General features: G+C 53.9%; 2 long non-coding RNA genes across 9 annotated transcripts; one reads left to right on the top strand and one right to left on the bottom strand.

The window, feature by feature from the left end:
* The first annotated feature begins 1,262 nt into the window (after positions 1-1,262).
* Positions 1,263-20,514, top strand: LOC124090565 (uncharacterized). 3 transcript variants are annotated; one of them, XR_006851131.2, is made up of 5 exons: positions 14,351-15,299; positions 15,681-15,915; positions 16,610-16,671; positions 18,934-19,042; positions 20,163-20,514. It is a non-coding gene; the product is annotated as an uncharacterized LOC124090565 (long non-coding RNA). The 3 variants fall into 3 exon arrangements; XR_006851130.2 differs by having other exon boundaries at positions 15,681-16,671; XR_006851129.1 differs by lacking the exons at positions 14,351-15,299; positions 15,681-15,915; positions 16,610-16,671 and adding an exon at positions 1,263-1,365.
* On the bottom strand, positions 7,290-13,169 carry LOC131424068 (uncharacterized). Of its 6 annotated transcripts, none has more exons than XR_009226520.1 (3): positions 12,611-13,169; positions 10,408-12,493; positions 7,290-10,293 (listed from the first exon to the last, which is right to left on the bottom strand). It is a non-coding gene; the product is annotated as an uncharacterized LOC131424068 (long non-coding RNA). The 6 variants fall into 6 exon arrangements; XR_009226523.1 differs by having other exon boundaries at positions 7,290-9,980; XR_009226522.1 differs by having other exon boundaries at positions 7,290-11,685; positions 12,355-12,493; positions 12,611-13,118.
* Positions 20,515-23,587: the final 3,073 nt, after the last annotated feature.

Here is a 23,587-nt window from a genome sequence, read left to right as displayed (position 1 = left end):
TAATAAAAGGGCCCCAGAAAATTCAGTTTTACAGATCCCAACCCAGTCATGCTTCTTCCTCAGAAAGTGTCAGCTGTCAGGCTCCTGTTCCCGAGAGGAGCACATCTCAGGTGCTCTGGCCAAGGGGAAGCTCGAGGTAATAGTGAGTGGGTCATTTGGTCCCAAGTGGATCAGGAAAGTTGCAGCCCCCCAGGACAGGGGGACACTCGCTCCCCAGCCGGCAGGCGTGTTGGCCTACCCTTCCACGGCAGGTGTGGTTGCTGCTGTCCTCTCTTCCCCCACTGCCACTGTGAGCCACAGTGCCCTCCAGCCCAGGGGTTGCTCATAGCCACATTCTGTCTTCTTGACGTGTGCCCAGGACAGGAATGATGGCCTCCGACCACGGGGGTGTAGGGGGTTTGACTCCTGTCTCTCCATGTGAAAGTGACTTAACTTTGCTGATTGTCATTTTCTTCTCTGTAAAATAAGTAAAAATACTTTTCCCATTGTTATAAAGATTCAGTGAAGTGAGCATGAGCTCTGTTTAATTTCATAGCTGACACTGGTCAAGTGTCTACATGAGCTGGTCGTTGGAAGCTCTTTGAAGCCCTGTATGGGCTCCTCTAACAGCTCTATCAGGTTGGTATTACTATTATTTCCATTATTTTTTTTCCCTAAAACAGTTTTACTGAGATGAATTTGCAGGCCATACAAGTCGTGTGTGTGGAGGGTACAGCATGCTGCGTTATTGAGATGCCAGGAGGAGTCTGCCTGTAGCTGTCCAAGCCTAACCAGTAGGATTAGAGGTCAGCACGAACTGCAAGGCTTGGGGCTGGGCATGCTGGGGCGTGGGGTGGAGAGAAAGATTATGTCTAGGCCCAGGAGTAATGTAAGGCCTTAGCAATGATATGAACTAACACGAAATGGTTTGGGGCTGAGAGTGCAGCGCAGGGGTAGAGCTCTTGCGTAGCCTGCGCAAAGCCCTGGCTTCCATCCCCAGCCCTCAAAATCAAAAGAGGTGATTTTGACAGGTGCGGCTGGATGCCAGGAGGCAGGACAGGGATGGGGTGTGTGCCGAGAGCAGCAGGTTGTTCTGGATGACGCTGAAAAGTAAGCGGGGAGGTGCTGCTCGGGAGTGGAAGAGGCCCTGGGTGGGACCTTGAGCGCGAGGGAAGGAGCGTGGGAAAGGCTGGGGCGGGGCGGGGCGGGGCAGGGCAGTGGGCGGGGCGTCTCCTGAGCCCCGCCCCCGGGGTTCCCATCCCTTCCCTGGAGCTTCGGCCAGGCGCAGGGGCCCGCCCAGAAGAGGAACCTGCCGCAGGCGCCGGCCCTGGCTCGCTGCACGACCTGCTTCTGTGGCCAGCCCGGAAGCGCTGGTGCAGGTGGTGTGTGAGTGCGGTTCCTCTTGGCGTCTCTCATGTCTGGAAGGGGAATTCAGCAAGGACTCGGGTCTGGCGCTCTGACTCCAACTTCCTCCCACAGGCGCTTAGAGAGCAGCTGTGAGGCCAGTGTGGGCCGGCCTCGGGCCTGGGGAGGAGGCACATTCCCCTGGGTTTGGCTGCCTGGGGTCTGCATGCGGCCACACCCCTCCCTAGGCCTCCGCCCCTCCGGGCCATCCCCAGTAGCACAGGCCAGGTCCTGCTCTGCGTTATCATCAACATTGGTTCTGTTCTTGTCCCCTCTGTGAGCTCCTGAGTGCCCTGGTCCCCAGCAGGAGGCCTGGTGCTGAGAGGGATTAGAAGGTGCCTAGGAAGTGAGTAGAGCGAGCATGGGACCCCGTGTCCTCCGCTGAGCAGGCCTTGGGCAGATCCTGGCTCTACCTGACCAGGCTGGCCGCGCAACACTCCCAGCTTCTCTTCTGCAGGAAGGGGGTTACCTCCTCCCACCTGGGGTCTAAGCAGTTTCTCTCCTTTAGGTCGTGGGCTGCAAGGTACCCTCAAGTCCTGTGTCCTCAGGGTGCTCCCCTCCCTTGTGGATGAGAACTCAAGCTCCCCTCCTATGTGGCTGTGGAGTGCCCAGGCGCAGGCTCCTCCTCCAGAGGCAGCCTTGGCCCCCGCTTGTCTGCCCTCTGCACAGGGATCCTCTGTGCACAGTAGGAGCCTGTGACAGGCCAGTGCCCTGTTCTTGCATGTGAGTGCTGTGAGAAGCAGCTCTGACTTCCTCTACGGTCCTGGAAAATGGTCTTGGTGTGCTGGAGGAGGGGAGGGAGAGCCTGTTTCTTGGAACACAGCTCACTCAGTTCCCCATGTGAGGCCTGCAGGCCACCCTCAGCTCTGACCGCCAGGCCCTGTACAGGGGCCAGACTGTGCCAAAGCTGCCTGTTCCCTCCTGGTGGGCCTAGAGTTCTCAGTGCTCCCTGTCCTGGCCTGGGCCCCCTCGGATGGTACCTTTCAGCCCCACTGTGATCTCTGCCTTTTCCCCACACAGCAGTAACCTGAGGCAGGTCCAGGAAGCCTGGTGAAGGTTTGGGGGGCTTCCTGGGAACTCCCGGAGAGCAGCATTTGTTGAGGCTAAAAATGGAGTTCCTGGACAATTGTGCCTCTGCCCAGCACCTTGCCACTACCTGGGGCTGGCATCTGACTGGCATCTACCCCTCCACCCTTGTTAGTTGCTTCTAGCCCGCTGCCTCCAGAACTAGCTCAGGCTTAGCAGGGAAGGACCTCGAGTTTAGGATGGGGAAAGCTGGCGTCCTTCATGCTTCAGGGTTTTTCGTACTCTCTGGGCTCTGGAGCTCATGTGTCCAAGGAGGGTGAGTGTTATGTTATTTGGAATCAGAAAGAGCTGGCAGCTTTTGACCCCTTTCCTGGAGGTGGTTGGAATTAAGGCAAAAAAAAAAAAGGGGGGGGGCTCTTCCCAGCAGATTGCTGCTGCTAGTCTAAAGCAAGAAAAGAAATGTTTAAAGAAATAGGTAGAATTGCAGAGACATGGAGTGTCAGGCCTGGAAGTCACCTTGGTGACCCGCTAGCCCAGTCCCCTTTGGAGAGCCGGGGAAGACACTGAAGCTCTGAGAAGTTCAGAGATTTGCAAGAGTTCGCAGAGCTGCGCCTGGAGCTTTCTGCAGAGTTGGTCATGGTGGAGGGAGCCCCAGCATGTTGCAGACTCCCTGCAGAGTGTCCAGCAGGCTGCAGCCCTGGGCCGCCAGTTCCCCACCCCACTCTCAGGGCCAGTGCTGTCCTGCATACGCTGGTGGGATGTGTGCACCATGCCGTGAGTCAGCACTGGGGCCTGGCCCCGCCCCTGCCCCTGCAGTGCTCTGGCCTGCAAGGCATGTCGGGCCTGTCCTCCCTCCCCCTCCCCCTTCCACAGTGCCCCTGGCCTTGATGTTGTGCGTGCTTCCCTCCAGGGTGCCCTCGTGGTAGAGGGTGATCTGATAAGATGGTTTCCTAGGACTTGGGGTCAGAAGATGCCTCAGGGACACTTCTCTGAGGAGGTGGCCATGGCGGGCCCTGGTGCAGGCTCTGTGCCCTGGCCCTGGCTTCTGCACGGGATACACTGAAGCTGTTGAAGTGCTTGCCCTCCTGCCTGCACATTCCTCAAGGGCAGGGCCCAGGTTTTGTTTGTTTGTTTGTTTTGAGGTGGGGCCTCCCAGCGTTGCCCAGTGGCTGGGACACAGGAGCTTGCCACTGCCTCCGGCTGGGTTTTTGGACACTCATATGTGGCTCTTGGTGCAATGGCAGCTCTGCAGGATGCCGGGAGATGCCGCCCCCTCTGCTGGCTGCTGTCCACCTCGTGCTGAGCCCCAGCCTGGTGCTGGGTGGTGATGGGTGCTGGGACTGCCAGCCTACCCGCAGGCGCTCTGCATCTCACCAGCACCCTCTGCTGAAGAGCTGGTGAATCCTGGTGTCTCCCAACAGTCTCCACATCCTTTCCTGTCCCTTCTGGCTCCCAGGTCACGGAGGATCGCCTCAGCCCCACATATAGGCCAGCATTTGCAGAGGAATTCTTGGGCCAAAAGAATCCGTCCACCCCAGCAGGCTGCCTCCCACCCACCTGGCAGCCCATTTCCTTGCTGATGTGACTTCCGTGGGACTTTTTCCTTGCTGCCAGCTCTTGAGCCGCTCTCTTCTTCCCGTCCTAAAGGCAAGGCCGCGAGCCCACCCCAGGGACGCTCAGCAGCGCCGTCCCTCCTGTCAGCAGCTTTCTGTCCTCCATCAGGGTCAGCACGTTCTCCTCAGCATTTGACCTGTTGCTTCAGCCCCAGGGTTTGGAGACACCTGCCTGGTCACAGCTGCCCACATACCTGCTCCTGTGTCACCTGTGGGCTTGGCCTTGAGGAAAGGCTGCCAGGAGGCTCCTGTGGGACCAGACTTAAAGGACAGTGAGAGTCATGGCATCTCCCTCAGGGTCAGGGGCACTTTGGCTTGGTCACTGAGGCTTCCCCGAGGGAAGTCCTGATTTTCACATTGCTCCAGAATCAAATGCTCCATAGGACAGTGCCTTTAGGGAAATGCGACCTCATCTTGGGGACAGGTGCCTCCTGTCTTAATGATCACTGGGAAGCTGCGAGCTGTCTCCCACCTACCCTGTGCTCTGAGGCTCATCTAAGATCACATTTTTTAAAGGTCTGTTTTGCTGTGCTGCAGTGTTCTGCCTTCCAAACATGGGTGATTGATTCAGAGGTTCATCATCCATTTGTTAAATACTGACATTTATTGAGTACCTACTATGTGCCGGGCATGGTGCTAGGTAGCCTGTGAGGATGAGCTGTGCACAAGAGTGACACAACCCGGCCCTCGTGGAATTGTTGGTCAATCAGTTTGAATTCCACTTACTGTGTGACTGTGGGCTGTCCTGAGTTTTTAGACCCTTGGAAGAGACTGGCGGAGTTGCTTAGTTGACCCAGGTGTGCCAGGCTGCTGGCATAGCCCCTCAGGCTCTTTGCTACCTCTAGTCTGAGCTGTAGCTGTGTCCTGTTCTAATTTCAGTTTCTCTGTACACTTTGTAATTGGGCCACTCTTTCAGACAGCCTGAGCAGTTAATGACCTTGAGAAATGATACCAGTCCTGCACATGGGATCCTGCTCTTTGAAGGCACCCACTTTCTTTGTGGGTCTGTGCCTCTTGGGCACGCCTCCTCTTCCAGCTTTGATGGTGCCACTGTAACAACAGGGTTTGGAATTATTAATTCCTCTGCACAGCAAGGTGCAGTTTTATTACACAAAAAGGGGGAAATATAATTGCTATCTTGAGTAATCATTTTCCGAAGGCTGAAAGCATAACCTTTAATTAATATTTCATCTGCAGCTGGGGTGGGTAACTTGAATAGGGCCTAAAAATATTATTGCCCCTCTGCATGGAGAGAGCTTGAACTGTGAGACACAGAGCCAGTGTGTGCTATTCTGTTCAGTTATTTCTAAAATTAAAAGTGCTTAACCTGTTAACCCGTGATAACATGGGCCACAGGCTGTGACGATGCCGGTCTTATTGAGTGGGCCAGAGGGACAGTTATCACAGCCCCTCACAGAAGCCATCGCACCTGCCTAAGACATGAACGCAGGCAAGGCCTGGGGGCCACTGAGCCCTGATCAAAGCAGCCTCCCAGGTCATGTCCACGGGCCCTGTGCCAGTTGGACTTCCACAGGTCACTGGGTTAAGGCCTCGATGGGAAGAGCCGTCTTTGATGTTTCTGGAGCAGGCACTTGAGATGTTCAAAGTGCTTCCTGGGAGACAGCCAAAGGGTGTTCCCTGGGTGGCCTGGGAACCCAAGAGACTTGTGCTCTGGGGCCAGAAGGAGGCCAGGCAAGGGCCCCATCCAGGGCCTGGTGAGGGACGGTGAGAGGGGAGCAGGGCAACAGCGTAGAGAAGCCGCTTTGGTGGGTGACCTCCCAGCCTTGGGGATTCAGCTGGTAAGGGTCGTAGGGCTGGCTCCAGGGAGGGGACAAAGTCCTTAGTGAAACACACTCGGCACAGCTTGTCATTGTTTGCACATCGTTCCACAGACACCAGCTCATCTGTGTGTGGCAGCAGCCCTCTGAGACTTGGGCAAGCTCTTGTCCCCGTCCACAGGCCTTTCTTAAGCTGGTTCTGCAAGCACACAGGGCGCAGCGCCCTGGCTCTGCCTGTCAGTCCTGAGAACAGCCAGGAGGAAGGAGCCGTTTCCTGCCAGATGACATCTGAAGTCACTGATTTGCCCCTTCATACATGGGGTGTGGGCTGGGACGGGACTTCAGTGGCCTGGTTGGGTAGGGAGGACAGTGGGGTCCCCGGGGCTGTGTGGAGCAGTCAGGTTTGGTGGTCACTGTGAGGCCCACTTTGCCCAGATGCTTTGACATCTCCCTTTGATTCATAGGGATACTGACCCGTACCCTGGGACAGACCAGCACATTTGGGCAAATCATTTAACTTTATAAACACCAGTGGGATCATTTAAAATTTTTTTGCTTGTGGAACCCTAGAGTTACTTTCTGTGTTCTTGAAAAAATATTTTAAAAACATTGTGTACGGCCACGTTATTGATCCCAAGGAGGCTGTCTGAATTCCCGGTCACCTGCCGTGTCTGGACACTGGCCACAGCCGTCGTGTGGCCAGGAGCCCCCTCCTCGGGGAGAAAGGCTCTGGTCCCGGCACAGCCCGCTCTGGCCTCTGCTACCTGCTCCTGCAGAGGGATGGCTGTGGCCAGGGCCAGGGATGGCAGGCCCGTGGAAAACTGGAAAAGGTGAGTTCAGTGTCTGTGCCGCGTACAAGAAGGAAGAGCAGGCGGGCCGATGGCGGCCGTTCTGCCATGTCACGTGCTCCTCTCACTCGCCCTGGGGTGGCCCTGCTGCGGGTGGCCCTGTCTTTCCTGTTGACAAACAAGGAACTGAGTCCTGAGGGACGAGACCCCCAGCCAGGCAGCGCGGTCAGGAGGGAGCTGTGCGGGGAACCCAGCCTGTCTGTCTCCTCCCAGGGGAGAGCCCAGCAGGGAGGACAGGCCTCTCGAGGGACGAGGGACGCTGCCCTTTGTTCCCTCTCTGGGGCTCTGCTCCTGTGGGCTCTGTGCTAACTGAGAAAACGGCTGGAGGAGGGTTTCAGCAGTGACTTCATCCCGTGTATCTCCCCTCTACTTGACCCCTTTATGAGGAATCATGACCTTCTGCTTAGGGTGCGCTGAAGGAGCTTCTCCCCAACCACCCGTCGGTGGTGCAAGGTTGATGTCTTCTGCCCAGTTTCTGTGCAAAGTGAAGCCTTAGAGATGGATGTAAGCGTTGGTACTCAGAACTCTTTGTACCAGGTGAGTGTGTATAGGCAGGTTCCCTACAGCAGTGTTTGTGAAAGCTAAAGCCCCCAGACGTGCCCCTCCAGGGGGGTTCAGTTGGACAGACCACAGCACAGACGTTTAATGAAATGATTACTGTGTTTTTATTAGAGAAATACAAGGTTGCTCTCCACGTACAGATGTGAGAACTGCTTAGGTATAACTGAGCTTCAAACATGGGAGCTGAACTCTGTGCCGCATGCGAACCCACTTAATTTACTGTGCCTGCTTTACGTGGAGGCAAATGCCACTCAGGCGGCCTGTCCTGATGCTGCCAGTTTCTCCTTGGGACCGATGGCAGTTCCAGAGGCTGGATTTCTTTGGGCTAAGCTGCCTATGACATTGAGACGTCTCCAGAGAGCCCTGAGTTCTTTAAGGGGAGGCCGAGTCCACAGCACTGATTCAAATAAGGTGGGTACTTTTGCAGGGTTGGAAGAGCAGGGGCTGAAGAGCAGGGTGGGGACTGTGATGACCCCACACTTGGACTGGAGCGTCTTGGAGGGCACTGCCTCACCACTGTTCAGATGACCACATCAAATTGCCCTTCTTGCGCTGGCACAGCCCCAGATTTAAAGAGGTGAGGAGATTTCTTGGAGGTCATGCAGCAAGGTAGTGATTGGGCTGGGGCTAAGGGCCTCTCTGGAGGTGATCCTGAATGCTGCGTGTCTCAGGGAGGGGTGGGTGGAGACCAGGGGTGTCCAGTCTCCTCTCAGCCTTCCTGGGTGCACCTCAGAGCTGGGGCCTTCCGGGAGCTTGTGGGAAGTCCCGTGAGCATCCTGGCTCGATGCGTTCCCCTTGCAGCTCTCAGGTGATCCTGGTGTGTGTGGTGTGTATGTGCATGTGTGGGTGTGAGACTGTGCATGTGTGTGTGGTGTGAGTGTGTGGCGTGTGCGTGCCTGTGGGAATCGTGTACACGTCTGGGGTGTGTGTGTGTGTGGTGTTCTGAATGTGTGTGCACATGTGTTGTAGTGCATGTGTGCACACGTGTGTGTGTGTGTGTGTGACAGGAGACGAAGGGGACTCACCACAGCGCGTCTGGCTGACCCAGGTGTAGGGCAGCCCAGGCTGTCAGCCCTCTTCTGCTGGCAGCTGGTGGGAGTCTGTGCACAGCCTGGGTGGAGCCTGAAGCTGCGGTTAAGAGGGGCCAGCTCTCCAGTGGTATCCGATGTCCCCTTATTGATTCAGGTAGCAGTGACCCATTCTGAATATTTGGCGACTAATTATTTTTCCAGTGGAGGTGGCAGGGTGAAGAGTACTTTGCTCTGACCTGATCCACTTTCCCGGCTCCCCTAGGAGGGCGAGGGGGAGGCTGGAGGAGGGAAGGTCTCAAGGTGACCTCGGGAGAGAAATCTGCTCAAAGTCTGGGGCGCCCTTCAGCAGCCAGGGTCTCGGCTGCGAATCTCTGGAAGGATAAAAATAGTCCGCCCGCTTTGGTTTGTTGTTGCTGTCTCGTTGCGGGTCGTTTCCTCTGTGGGTGCAGCTCCTGCAGCCTACCTGGCAACACAGGTGGAGTGACAGGCCAGAGCTGCCCTCCTGGCCCAGGCTCACCACTTTAGGAGCTTTCCTTGGAATCCTCTGGCGACTACAACTTGGACTCAGGGACAGGGTGCTCATGGTGAGGGCACCCAGGAAGGACCCAAGAGGATGGGAACAGGGGACAGGTGGGAAAGACCCACAGGTGACCGCTGAGCTGAGCTGTGAGCTGAGGTGGAGCCTGTTTCTTCTCAGTTGCTAAAACTCCTTGGTCAACAGCTGCCTTTGTAGCTCTTGGGCTTTCTTTCTGGTAAGAGCTGCCCATGTCATTATCTCATTCAGGGGCACCTCCCACAGAGGGCTCCAGCAGACAGCAGGTTTGGAAGTCCAGGCCAGGCCAGCAGCCCTGGGAGTTGGAACACCCTTGGGCAAGAATCTATTTTGGGGAAGGGCAAACAGATTGGTAAACAATCGTCTGCTCTACCCTTCCCTGTGAGGCCATGGGGCTCAGGCACTGGGAGGGGATACAGTCAGGCCCTGCAGTTGCCTGCCTATGGGACCCAGGGTCCCTGGGCAGTCACACAGGCTTTCTGCTCAGCTTTGTGGGAGTTTGTGTTCTGCTCAGGGCAGGACGCTCCAGCTGGCTCCCCTGCAGCTGTGTCCTGTTCTGGAGACTTCTCTGGCTGCGGGCAAGGCTGGCCACCAGAGCACTTGCTCTGCAGAGACAGGGGTCCTCTCCAGGCGACTGTGGCTGGGTCAGCACTTACTGTGCTGTGGACTGGGTCCTTGACTCTGAGCACGTGGCTGTCTGTCTGCCTGCAGCTGGGCCGGCTCTGCTGAGGCGGGCCTGTGGCTGTGGTGATTCGCACAGTCATACCCGCCACGCCCCACTGCTGGTCATTCAGGGACCTTGTCTGTGAGTTTGGGGATTCCCCAGTGCCCAGGCTCGTGCCTTTGTCCTAGAGGATGGCCAATGCCTGGCCACATGGTCGGGCTGGTTCCCTACACAGGGGGAGCTGCAGTTCTGTCTGGGAGGCCCAGCGAGGTCCAACCAAATTGCAGGAGCCTTGGGCACACCTGGGTCCTGGGCCCTTGTCCTTCCATGTTGTGTGTCCTTGGGCGATGTCCTTCTGTGCCTGGGTATTGTTGGGATGTTTGCCGCAGGTGGAGCCAGGTGCTCGGACATCCAGCAACATGAACAGGGCCTGCAGGGCAGGGACTCTGCCTGCGGTGACCCTTGCAGCCTGCAGCCTGCAGCCTGGACAAGTGGCCTTTTGTCTCTGTTGAGTCCCTGGAGTCTGTGGGGAAACAGGGTGTTGCTCCCTCTTCTCTGGAGCCAAGAGAGCTCCTGTCTGCAGCTGGGAATGTCGTGGAGGGCCCCAGGGGAATGGGCAGCCCAGTCTGGCTCAGAGTTGAGGTCAAGGGTGGCCCTAGGCATTTTCTGGGCCATCCAAGAGTTGGTTTAAATAAGCCACAGAATGCCCAGGCTGGGATGTGAAGTGGCGCTGAGACCTAGACCAGCTTGTCCCTAGACGTGGGCCAAAGCAGGTCCCTCCAGGCACACCTGACAGCGGCCCGGAGCCAGTGCTCACAAAGCTTCACACTCGATCCCTGGGAGATGCAAAAACACCAGGTGCAGGGCTGTCGGTTAGAGTTTCCATTTACATTACCTGGGGCTTTTCTGTCCAGCCTGCCCTCCCCCCACCCCAGGAGGACTTCACTCACACAAACCCAGTGGGCGGAGGTTCTTTTTGGACCTGTCCACCTGTGGAATGCGACCGCCAGGTAGGCTTGGCGGCTTGCTGTGGGCGGGATGCAGAGCTTCCGCAGAAGACCTGGCACCAGCTCTGGAACTTGAACCTGCAAAGGCGGAGCCATGTGATGGCTGTGCAGACGGGTCCTGGGTCCAAGTCCCTCTCAGGACCTGGGTGGCCATGGAGATGTCAACCACAGAGGGGTTCCCATCTGAACTGGGGTCAGGAACACTCCCTGAGAGGCCAGGAGGGGGGATTGGATAAGTGAGCACTTCCTAGTGTCTTGACGGAGGGCAGCTGGTAACAATGGTGGCAGTCACTCGGCAGGGCCCCCTGCACCTGGCTCCTTGGAATGCTCGGCACAGCGCTCTCACCATGATGAGGAAACCGAGGCAGCTGAGAAGCAAAGTAATGTTACCAAAGTGACCCAGGTAGTGAGAGGTGGCAGGCAGGCGGCTCTGGAGCCCACATGCATGGCCCTCGGTGCACTCCGCTCATGTCTGTCGACCTGGACCACCTCCCTGAGCTGACCTCAGGGTCCCTGGCAGCTTCAGACCTCTCTGGAGGGTCTGCAAGGGGGAGTCCTGGGGTTGCACGGAGGCCTGGTCACTCTGGTCAGCTAGCTCCACATGCTCTGCTGTCCCTGCCCAGGGCCTGGGAGCAGTGGGGGAGGATGTGGGCTCCTGAGCCAGGGGCCTGGCTGTGATTTCTTGATTTTTATCACTAGTAGGAGTGTGACAAAGAGCAACTACTGTGGTCAAGGGCATTTTCCCTCCTCAGACTTAGGCAGGTCCCTTGCTGTGGCCTGGTTCTTTCCTGCTTGGTCCACTCCAGGACCTCTCTGGGGGCTTTCCCATAGGTTTCCAGACTGGCCGGCACAGTCCTCTCACCGCCTGAGCATGTGTTGTGTCGTCCTAAAGGTGCGGGAGTCCAACAAGGGGGCGAGGCACCCAAAAGGCTGGGGAGGGAATTGCCGGGGTGCTTGCTGGCCCTGGAGGGTGCAGGGGGACCGTGTCTGCCTTCCTCTGCTGGTTCTTGGTCCACCAATGTGCCTGAGCCACAGTAGACACCCAGGAAGGTTTGTTGAGTGGCTAGGAGGACACCAAGGACAGTTCCTAGAGCAGGGGCGTTGAGATTAGGGGAAGACGAGGGGCAAGTGGAGTTGGGCTCAGATGTGAACCACCAGCCAGAGACCGATGGCCGCCATGTGCAGCCTGGCAGGGTCCTGTTGGGGATCTGGGAGCGAGTCCTGGGGGAAAGGAACAAAGAGGCTCTGTTTGTTCAACCAACATTTACTTAGCATGGCCCTGGGCCTGTCCTGCTCAGTGAAGGCCGTGATGAGGCTGTGGATGGTGCTGGCAGGTGAGTGGGGGTCAAGCTGGGAGCCTCCCCAGGTGGCTGGGGTGCTGAGTGGGACTTCTGCAGTACAGCCCCCTCCCCCACCAGAGAGGCAAGCAGGAGGCAAAGGGCAGAGTCCAGGAAGGAGGGCGACTGCAGCTGTGGCTCCAGGGCCCCAGGTGCTGTCTAGGGAGGCCAGGGAGGCCATGCAGGTTCCATAGAGGGACCTGAGAGCTGTGGCCATGGGGCAGCTGCTGGCAGGGGGACTGGCCTCCACCTAGAGGCTGCCCTCTTGATTGTAGGGCAGCTGCATTTGGGCTGCACTGAGCCCAAGTCCCCTGGGGAAGGGCACAGCTTCAGGGTCCCACTCACTGAGTGTCTGATTGGGCAGGGGCCCCAGAATGTGCATTTTAGTTTTGTGGGTTTGTATTTGGAACCCCAGGAAATTCTGATCCTAGTTCTTTGACACAGAAGCACCTCTCTGTGAGCACTTCCGGCCACTAACGCCAGAAACCCTTTGAAGCCCACGATGTCGTTTCTGTGGTGCCAGAAGTCATGTCCCCAAACTGCCCCTTCTTACCTGGCCCTCCTGGAGCCGCGAGGCCTCACGGGAGATGAGCAGGGTTGACCTGGGGGATCTGAGTTCTCTCCTGTCAGGTGATGGTCTCACAGCTCCAAGTTCAAGGGTGTCCCTGTCAAGAAGGACTCTCAGATGGCTTCTAAGTACAAAAACATGTGCCTTGGTGTAAATTAAAAGTGAATTAAAAAAAAATAGCAGAACCAGGGAGGAGACGCACTGGGGGTGACAGTGCTCGGTTATCCAGGCTGTCACTCACCAAAACTTCTTCCAGCTCCTTCAGGGTCACAGACGTCCTGGGGGCTGTGTGAAGGAGCAGACTGAACTGTCAGTGTCCCTCCCAGGGCAGAAGCCTCACAGCCCACAGGAGCCTAGGCCACCAAATCCGCCCTTGATCTGGTCAATACAATGCTCTGCTTCTCCCAAAGGGAGGAAGGATCTGTGCAGGCTGCAAACCCGGCCTGCCCTGCCCTGCCCGGGGCTGCCAGTGACCTTCTGTCCTGTGAACCGGTTCCTGCAGCTACTCGCCAGGCCAGCCCTGAATGGACCACAGCTGGCTTCAGGGCATTTGTCCTCTGATCCTGACCTGAGGTTCTCAGGTGGCCACCCCAGACTCAGGGGCCTCCTTGGAGCCCAAGGGGACTCAGAGGCCGCCACCTTCGAGGAGTGGGAGAGGGAGCAGGCAAGGTTGTGTTTGCTCTGGGGTCCTCAATGGAGGGTCACTTAGAACGATGGCACCAGAGAGACTGCTGGACTCTCCTGTTGTGGGTCAGTCTCTGTCCATAGCCAGCTTTTGTGTTCCTGACAGGACGAATCAACTAATGGGTGAATGGAACTTTGCGCCCAGCTCTTACTTCACAAAAGGAAAACAAACTAATCAGCGTCAATAAAGGCCCCCAGGGAGGGAGAGTGCTCGCGGTTTCTGTCTAGAAATCCATCCCAGGGAGCCACTCGGGGCAGCTGTGGTGGTGACGGAAACCGAGTTTTGGGAATATTGCAATTTATTCTTTTCCCGGGATCTTTCTTTTCTCTCTGAATTTGAATTTCCTTGGGAACTAACCAAATGCAGCATCTGGGTGCTTTTGTGTTCTGTTTTTGTTTTGTTTTTTTTTAGGTCATGACTTTCTCTAAATAGTAATTATTAAACAAAACCAAAGGGGAGTCTTCGTGAGGATGCTGTTTGCAAACACTTGCTGGTTTACCATCTCTGAGGTGGCAGCGCGCAGGACCCTGAGCTTCTTCTGTCTCTCCAAAGGACGCGCCGGGGCGAGCGGGGCCTTCTCAGTGGTGCCTGCCTCGCTCAGGGGTGCTCTCGGCAGGACCTCAGAGCGCGTCTCCCCTCGCTCCCACCCCACTCTCCTGGGACCTTCATGCTTTGTCCCTGTTGCAGGGTCTGGAATCCTGGCACTTGGTCAGTGTGCTGGGGTGCCAGGGCGCCAGGTTTGGGCACATCACTTGGACTCACCATCCTGTGGCTCATTTGCCAGGGACCAGTGTCTCTTGGAGGGACTGTGGGGAGGATGAGGCAGAGCTCAGGGGACTGCCCGTGTGCCCTCAGGAGGGACCCAGGCCGTGGGTCTGCAGCACCCTAGGAAGCCCATGGGGGGCCAGGTGGCAGAACTGTGCCGTCTGTTTCCTGTGGGCACCTCTGTGCACCCAGGGTCTTGGATGCCCAGAGGAGGGCAGCAGCAGAAGAGCAGGATACACCAAGGTGACTCCAGCCTGCGGGGACAGCACCCCGCGAGCAGTGGGGCTGGGTTGGGGGCATGAGCTGTCGTGGGCAGCAGCTCTGGAGAGGGTGACGAGCTGGACTGGTCTGAGGCTGCAGGGGCTCCTCTGGGACAGAGCTGGCGTTTCAGGGCTGGCCTCACACTGGGGTGCTCGGCCATGTTCCTAGAGGACCAGTTATTGGGGAACTGGACCCGAGAAGGACCTCTCTCCTCCTCTCTCTCTCTTCCTCCCTGTTTCTCTGTTTACCCCTCTCTTCAGCTGTGATCTGTGGACTCATTTGAGGTGGGGGGTAGTGGGTTCAATACGGACCCCAAGGCTCTCTGAATCTCGGGAGGATGCCTGGTAGGTGCACTTAGAGTTCATACCTACCAGAGTTTGACAGCCGCCCTCTGAAGCCACAGTCGTCTCTTCCCCTGGGTGCAGAGGTGTGTGTGTGTGTGTGTGTGTGTGAGAGAGAGAGAGAGAGAGAGAGAGAGAGAGAGAGAGAGAGAGAGAGAGAGAGGTGAGTGTGAGTCCAGAAACTGCAAGATGGGCCGGCAGGGTAGAGGCCTGGCGTGTGCCGGGTGGAGGCCTGGTGTGTGCCGGGTGGAGGCCTGGTGTGTGCAGGGTGCTCAGTTGATATTGACTTAGGGAGGGAAGGAGGGAGGACTTAATTTTAAAAAGTAAAGATGGCATTAAGGAACACTGAGATATGACCCATGGGTATAAAGTTATATAAGACCCCCTTTACCTAAGATGTGCACACATGGAGACCCCATGTCGACGGATGGCCAGGAAGATGCAGGCTGTCCTGTGATGCTGACACCTTTGTGGAGCCTTTGTAGGGAAAGGCTGGGGCCACAGCTCCCGCCCGAGGCCTGGCAGGATCTCTCCTGCTCTAGGGAGGTCAGTGTTGTTCTCTTCAGGCCTCAGCTGGCGGGATGAGGCCCACCCTGTGATGGGGGCCAATTTACTCACACTCTACTGATTTGTGTATAGATCTCCCCAAAACACCCTCATGGGAACATCCAGAATACCCTTTGACCCAGCCATGTTGACATAAAATTAATCATTGCAGCCTCTAAAACGTTATCTTTCAGGTAGTCAGAAGTTTCTCTGGCTGTAGAAAGCTAAGGCCACGTGAGGCTCCACAAAGGGGTCAGGCATCACAGGTCAGCCTGCGTCTTCCTGGCCATCCGTCGACATGGAGTCTCCATGTGTGCCCGTCTTAGATGAAAGTGAGTCTTATATAACTTTATACACATGCGTCATATCTCAGTGTTCCTTAATGCCAGTCTTTACTTTTTAAAATTAAATCCTCCCTCCCTCCCTCCCTCCCTAAGTCAATATTAACTGAGCACCCTGCACACACCAGGCTCTTGGCCAGGGGCTGGGGAATCAGAAATGGAGACACCCCTGCTGCCTGCAATGAGCTTAGAGTCCAAAAGGCCCCTGTGCAGAGGGGCCATGGTGCAGAACTGCCACCGGTGTCCTGGAGCTGTGGGCTCCCTCCCCTTCTCTCAGTCCTCGGCAACGGTGGGGATCAGCTCTCAGCCTGCAGCGCCCCGTCCTCCGGTCAGCACCACTTCCTTTTGTGATGCCTCTTTTCCTCTGTGCAGAGGTGCCTCGTCCTTTTTTCTCCTAAAGCTGGGGTTGAGGACCCCAGCACTGACAGCACACACAGACCCCAACCCAGACCTCTGAGTCAGACTCTGCCTGGGAACAAGATCTGCCTGTGATTCCTGCAGTTTCCATCACGCCCTGCAGGTGGAAAGAAAAACTTCCATGTGGGATTTCAGAAGAATGGATGGCTTGGTCAAGGGGCTGCCCTGCTCGGGATGATTTTAAGCAAGTGTAAGAGGTTGGAATTTTTTCCTGGGTGAGGTTCCCTCTTCTTGGGCTCAGAGGGAGGCAGCCTGGCAGCTGCTGGTGATAGGGAATGGCAAGGGCAGGCTGCCGGGAGGCCAGCTCGTCTTTGACCCCCCACCGACTCCTGGAGCTGTCTTGGGCCACACGCTTCTCCACGATAGTTCTCTCCGTTGTAATATGGGGATGATTAAAAAAGAAAAAGTCTGGGTTTTGGGGGAATGAGCAGGCCCATAGCTAGTGGGTATCTGCATGATGTGGGCATGGCCATGACTGTAGGACAGGCAGTGGGTGGCACTGGAGGGAGTCAAAGTTCAGGAGTTTGATCTGGGGAACTCCTGGCTCCTCATCTTCAAAGTGAGGATAGCACCTGCTCAGGGCTGTCTTGCGGGTTAAATGAGATTATGCATGCCAAACGCCCAGCAGGAGCTGTTATTTTTGTAAAAACAATTGGTTTGGGAAACCACCCTGTGTACGCAGAGCTGGCTCTCAGCTTCAGGGCACCAGCACCAGACTCATGCCCAGAGACGGGAGGCGCAGGTGGAGGGAGGGGCCACTTGTGACTGTGGCAGTGTCTTCTAGATTGTTCTGCAGGACATTTAGACCTAGATTCTCGAGAGAATCTGTAAGGAGTGCAGAAATTAACATGACATGCTGCTAAGTGGATTTCTTTCTCTTCAAGGTAATGGCAGCTATGAGAGTCGCTCGTGGTGACGGGTTTTCTATTTCAAAGAACCTAATGTAGTAAGTTCGCCTATAAATATTCTGTCATAGAAGGTGAGCCTCCTCCAGGAAATTTTGCTGATGGATTTTGCTCCTTTTGGATCCATATTTCCAAAGCTGATTTTATCTTGTGCCTCTGGTGATTGGCAAGATGGGGAAGCCACCGCCTGTATTCAGAACAAAATTCACAGAGCACACGGTCACTTTTGTTCCTTTATTAGGGTCTTCTCAAGAACTGAAGGAGAGATTAAAAAAAAAAAAGAAAAAAGAAAAGAAAAGAGTTCTTTAGTCACTGAAGCATTTAATTAGGTGGTTTGGGATCCTCTGAGATCCTGCAGCTTAGGAGCAGAGTCAACTGCTGGCCAGGACCTTAATTCCTGAGGTCTTATTCAGTAAGTGCCTACTGGGTGCATTGAAGGTCATGTGCTTGGAGCAATGGAGGGTGGGATGGTGGGATGTGCTGATGAAGGGGACATGGACCCTGTCCTCCTAAGCCAGGATGGGAGGGACAGGCAGAGCCTGGCAGGCTCTGGGCGAGGCTTGGGCTGCTGTGGAATACAGCTGCCGTCAGGAGATGTGTGTGGGGAGGGCTGGGTTAGTGCCAGCCGAGAGGAGGGCCTGGGGAAATGGTGACCTACGATGGGCTCTTGAAGGATGGGAAGGACCCCAGCAGAAAGCCACGTGGGAACAGGCCTGTTCCCCTGGGGTGGGTGCCGTCAGCTGGCCAGAGCTGAGCAGTCTGGAGAGACCTGGGCAGGGACTGTGGAAAGCAGCAAAACCAGAGAGGTTCCTGGCCGCATTCCTGGTGGCTGGTCCAGCCCTGAGGGTTTGCGCCTCCCCTGGGCCTCGGGTGAGTTGAGGAGCCGTTCTGCCCAGCCTCTCGGGCCTCCCTGTTCCCAGGCAGCAGGAAGGCCCTCCTCAGAGCGGCTCTGTTCTAGGCCAGAGTTCTCCAGGCTTCCGTGGGGCTTTCTCACGTCCCTGATGCACACCCCCCGTGGGTCTCCAGCCCCAGCCAGATCTGGCCAGGAGCAATCCTGGGCCTTGTTCCTCTAACCAGGCTGCTCTCACCTGGCCCAGAGCCACAGCCATAAACCCAGTGCTGTCTGCGGTGCCCCAGGGACATCAACCTGCCAGACCAGAGGGTCAGGAGTGCAAGGACTTGAGGAGTGGAGGCTTTGCCCGGAATGTGCTGGAAGCAAGCACACGAGTCCCTGGACGCTCTGCGGCAACACGAGGGACTTCTGGGTCACCATGATGTGACCAGACACCAACCAGCAAAACCCCACGAAGGAATGACTGGAACCTGGCAGGGACAGAGGTGTCCAGCTCGGGGTCGCAGTCCTGCTGGGGACCTCACAGGGAGGGGACGGGAAGGCTCCACACAGGGGGCACCTCTTCCTGCCTTGGATTCTGTGCCCGCCCCCCCACTTGGTTTCCCACAAGACGAGGGGAGCCCCAGAGCGTCTGCTGGGGGGAGCCCCAGAGCGTCTGCCGAGGGCCACACCATCCATCCTGGGCAGGGCGCTGCACCGGCCCTCACCTGCCCTCCCAGCCCCTACTGGCCGCTGCGGTGTACCTGGTGTACCTGTGGGCGACTTACCAATGCCAGCGTGGGACCTCCAGCTGTGACTCACTCCCACGGGATTTGAAAGATGAAGCCAAAACGTTCATTTTGTTCCAGAACATAAAATTGATCCATGTTCAGAGCTCATAGCACACAATTTGGAAATTGAGCTGGGGTGGGTGGGTGGGGGAGGGGCGGGGGAGAGTTCGTATTTTGTAGCGCCGACCGCTGTTCCTTTTTTCTCTGTCTGCACATTTATTTCCACCTTCACCTTCCTTTGGCCAAACTGGATTTTACTCCGCGAGCAACTCTGAAGCCACTTACTTTCCATTCGTCCTGTCTTATGAACCCGCTTCCTTGTGAGTTGACCTTCGAGTGCCACACCCCTGGTGGCTGCCTGTGTCTTGTCAGTGCTTCCTCAGGCCTGCTCAGCCCTGTCCCTTCATCCCTGTTTGCTCCCAGGACTCCCCGTCGGCCTAGGCCCAGCCTGCGCCTGCTGCCCTGAGTCCTGATGGTTTTGACGGCATCCAAGCCATGGGCCGCCCTGTCATTGTCCTGTGGAGCCTCCTGTCTCTGGTGCCAGCTCTGCGCTCACCTTCCAGGGCCCATTAGCTGTGTCTGCTCTTCCCTGATGTGCAGCCCTGTGCCGTCTGCCCGTACCAGGCCGCAGGCCCCAGGGCGGCCCTGTTCTTGTTCCAACCATGGCTTTCTGATCACAGATGCAAAGATCCACCCTGAGGTTGGAGGCGTGCACTGAAGAAGCCCTACCCGGTTGGTGCATTTCCTGCCCTGACCTTGTCCAGGACTCCCTGTGTGAAATCTAAGGAGGTAAGGAGTGCTAGGTGGCCTGGATGTGCATGTCCCCAAGGACATTGGGAGGAGAGGGAACCACCATCTGCTGGGCACCTCTTGGGATTTGGGCTCTGGCACGGACAGCTGCATGTTGGCTAAGGTCTGGTGGTGGACCTGAGATTTGGGCTGCCTATCACGCCTTGCAGGTGGCCTAGATCTCCACTCACAGGGTGCCTGAGCCTGGGCACGTTCTAATGAACAGAAACTTACATGGTTCACAGTTCTGGAGGCTGGGCAGTCCAAGATGCAGGCGGCTGCATCTGATGAGGACCCTCCTTCTGTGTTATAACAAAGTGGAGGGCATCACAGGAGGGGGCATCCTCAATTTTATAACAAGCTCACTCTCTCAGGACCCACATTAACCTGTCAGGAGGGCTCTAACCTTAGAGCCTGTGTGCATCTGAAATGCTCCCCTTCTTGCCCTGTTGCATTGGGGGTCATGTTCTAATCTCATGGACTCTGGGCACACAGTTGGCCACAGCGGCCTGTGGGAGGGTACCCTGACCCCTTGTAACCCACAGATCTGGACCCAGCATGGCATTGAGCACACAACTCAACCCAGAGGGACTTGATCTGGGTGACTGTGTGAGAGGCCACACAGCTGGCTGCTCATGGCCAGAAAGCCAATCGGCAGTCCCCGGGGCTGGACTGACCGTGCAGCCTTAGCCAGGTCCCCAGCCACTCTGTGGTCGAGACTCACGCCAGCTGGACTCACAGTACTGATGTATCCATCAGATGTCAGCTCATTAGTATTATTGTTTTTATTGTTCTACCATGTCAGTGAGGTGTGATTCCTAGGCCGAGGGTACATGTGTTTGTTGTGTACAACCTGATGAGTTTGGAGATGAGTATATTTCTGTGAAACCATCACCACAATCTATGCTGCAAACATTTCCACATCCCTGGACGTTTACTCCTGCCCACCGTCATCATCGGATGGTATCACCTTATGTTCTATTTTTTGTGATAAGGGCACTTAATCTAAGACTACCCCTTTAACAAACTTTTAAGTATATAATAAAAGTATAGATAACTACAGGAGCCATGCTGTACAGAAGTTCTCTAGGACTTGCTCATCTTTTGCTTTTTCTTTTAGGGACAGAAGACTCCATTGGGACATAATTATAAATGCATGGAATATATCTTGTTCTAATTCAGTCCCCAGTACCTCTCCTTCCCCTTACCTTCCCGATTTGATCTTTCTGTCATTTACCCATAGTTACTTTTTAAAAAGTTAATTTCTTATGGACGTCCATGATGGTGAGATTCAGGGTGGTGCATTCATGTATGTACGTAGGAAAGATATGTCCGATTCAGTCCACTGTCTTTCTTTCCTTTTCCCATCCCCCCCTTCGTTTCCCTTTGTCTACTCCTCTGAACTTCTGTTCCCACACCCACCTCCCTTATGTGGTTAACTTCCGCATAATCAGAGAAAACATTCAACCTTTGGTTTGTTGGGATTGGCTTATTTCACTTAGCGTGGTAGTCTCCAGACCCATCCATTTACTGGCAAATGTCATAGACTCATTCTTTATGGCTGAGTAAGACGCTATTGTATATATACACCACATTTTCTTTATCCCATAGGACTTAGTCATCGTTCATAACTGAAACTGTGTACCTTTTTTTTTTTAAAGAGAGAGAGACAGAGAGAGAGAGAGAGAGAGAGAGAGAGAGGAGAGAGAGAGAGAGAGAATTTGTGGTGCTGAGGATCGAACTCGGGCCGCATGCATGCCAGGCGAGCACGCTACTGCTTGAGTCACATCCCCAGCCCTGAAACTGTGTACCCTTTGACCAATAGCTCCTTTTCCGCCTCTCCTCATTCCCAACAGCCAGTATTCTACTCTTTCTCTCTGCATTGGACTATTTATTTTTTCCCAGATTTATTAGAAAACAAAAATTATATAAATTTAAGTTATAAAATCTGATGTTTTGATAATGAAATGGTCATGACAATCCAACTAATTAACTCATTCATCACCTCACCTAACCTCCCATATTATGTTTGTGTGTGTGTGTGTGTTGGGGGTGGGTGAGAACACTGAAGACCCACCATCTTAGCAGAGGTCAAGCACACATGTGTTATCATCACCGGTAGCCACCAAGCCGAGCATTGGTTCTCTAGAACTGACTCATCCTGCATCATGGAAACTGGGACCAGCAGCCCACCCTGCCCCAGCCTTGGAAGCCACCATTCTGCTCTCTGCTTCTAGGAGTCAACCCTTTCAGGTCCACACGAGTGAGCCCAGTGGTGTTTGTCCTTCTGTTTCTGCCATTTCCCTTGGCACAACATCCTCCAGGTTCACCCACATCGTCACAAGCGATGGGACTCCCTTCCCTTTGGAAGAGGCTGTGTGCATGTGTACATTCGCTGTTTCCTTTATCCACTCGTCTGTCAGTGGACGCTAGTTGTTCTTGCTCTTGTGAATGATGCTGCCTGGTAACTGGCAGCTCTTCAAGGCCCTGATTTCAAGTTCTTTGAATATATACGCACAAGTGAATTTCTGGATCACATGGCAGTTCTGTTTTCCGTTTTCAGGGAACCTCTATAGGGTTTTCCGTAGTGGCCACCTGATTTACATTCCCACCAACAGGACGCAGGTGTGGCCTTTTCCCCATCCTTGCTAACATTTGATATCCTTTTTATTCAACATTTTTAGTTATAGATGAACACAATACCCTTGTTTTACTTGTTGATTTTTTTTTATGTGGTGTTGAGGATCAAACCCAGTTCTTCACACTTGCTTGGCAAGCGCCCTGCCTCTGAGCCTCAACCACAGTCTTATTGTCTTTTTTTTTTTTTTTTTAAACAGCAATCATCCTACCAGGCACGGTGTGATAGCAGACTATGGTTTTGATTTGCATTTCCTCTGATGATTAGTGTTGTTCGGTACATTTTCATATATCTAGTGGTCTTCCCTGAAGAAATGTGTATTCAGAGTATTTGCCCACTTTTCAATTGAGTTATTATTATTATTGCTATTAAGTTGTAGGACTTCCTTCTATATTTTGGGTGTGAACTTTGTATCAAATATGTGGTTTACAGATATTTTCTGCCATTCTAAAGATGTCCTTTCATTTTTTTTAAAAAACTTTATTTGTTCTCTTTAGTTATACAAGACAGTAGAATGTATTTTTGACATAGAATCCATACCTGGAACATACCTTCCCATTCTGTGTTTGTACATGAGTGGAGTTACACTGGTTGTATAGTCATATAGAACATAGAAAAATATGTCCGATTCATTATAAATGTCTTTCCCATTCCCATCCCCCTCCCCTCCCTTCATTCCTCTTTGTCTAATCCAGTGAACTTCCATCACCCGACCCCATTGCTTATTGTGAGTCAGCAACTGCATATCAGAGGGACTATTTGGCTTTGGTTTTTTGGGATTCGTTTATTTCACTTAACATGATAGTCTCCAGTTTCATCCATCTACCAGCAAATGCCATAATTACTTTTCTCTTTATGACTGAGTAATATTCCATTGTATACAACACATTTTTTGATCTATTCATCTGTTGAAGGGCACCTATGTTGGTTCCATAACTTAGCTATTGTGAATTGAGCTGCTATATATACTGATGTGGCTGCCTCACTATAATATGCTCTTTTTAAGTCCTCTGGGTATAAACCAAGGAGTGGGATAGCTGGGTCAAATGGTGGTTCCATTCCCAGTTTTCTGAGGAATCCATACTGCTTTCCAGAGTGTTGCACCAATTTGCAGTCCCACCAGCAATGTCTGAGTGTGCCTTTTCGCCTCATCCTCGCTAGCATTTGTTGTTGCTTGTATTCTGGATGATTGCCGTTCTGACTGGAGTGAGATGAAACCTCAGTGTAGTTTAATTTGCATTTCTCTAATTGATGCCCTTTATTTAGTTTTCTATTTCCTTTGCTGAGTCGAAGCTTTTTAGTTTGGCACAATCTCATTTGTCTACTTTTGGGTCTTCACTCTTTTTTTTTTTTCTCTTGCTCTGTAGTTCTGTTCAAATCAGTTGTTTCTTTATGGATTTGCTGTCTGGAAGGTCCATCTATTACAGTATGGTCTTGAATAGTCTAACAAGTTTGTCAAATTAGTTTAAGTTTTAAAAAACCAACTCTTGGCTTTGGTGTTTTTTCTATTTTTCTCTTTTCTGTCTTATTTATGTCTGCTCTGATCTTATAACTTCCACCGTTCTGCTAACTTGGTTTGTTTTTATTCTACTCACTTGAGGTGTGACATTAGGTCGTTTAGTTGAGAGCTTCCCCACGATAATGTTTTTGCTGTTCCCGTGTTTTGGTGTGTTGTGTTTTAGTTTAAGTTGTCCTGAGATGTTTTATAATTTCTCCTTTGAGTTCTTCTTCGACTCACTGATTGTTCAAGAGTATTGTTTAATTTTTAAGTTCTTGTAAATTTTCCTGTTTGACTTGGATTATTAACTTCTAATTTAATTTCATCGTTGGAAAAGGAACGATTTCGACTTAAACATTTTAAGATTTTTTTGGTGACCTAGCACGTCATCCACACTGGAGGATGTTCT

The sequence above is a fragment of the Marmota monax genome, unplaced genomic scaffold (assembly GCF_021218885.2).
Source record: "Marmota monax isolate L192 unplaced genomic scaffold, Marmota_monax_Labrador192_F-V1.1 WCK01_AAM20220418_F8-fsc00010, whole genome shotgun sequence".
NCBI lineage: Eukaryota > Metazoa > Chordata > Mammalia > Rodentia > Sciuridae > Marmota > Marmota monax.
The sequence above is the reverse complement of the archived record's forward strand: the minus strand, read 5'-3'. Positions and strand labels throughout refer to the sequence as shown.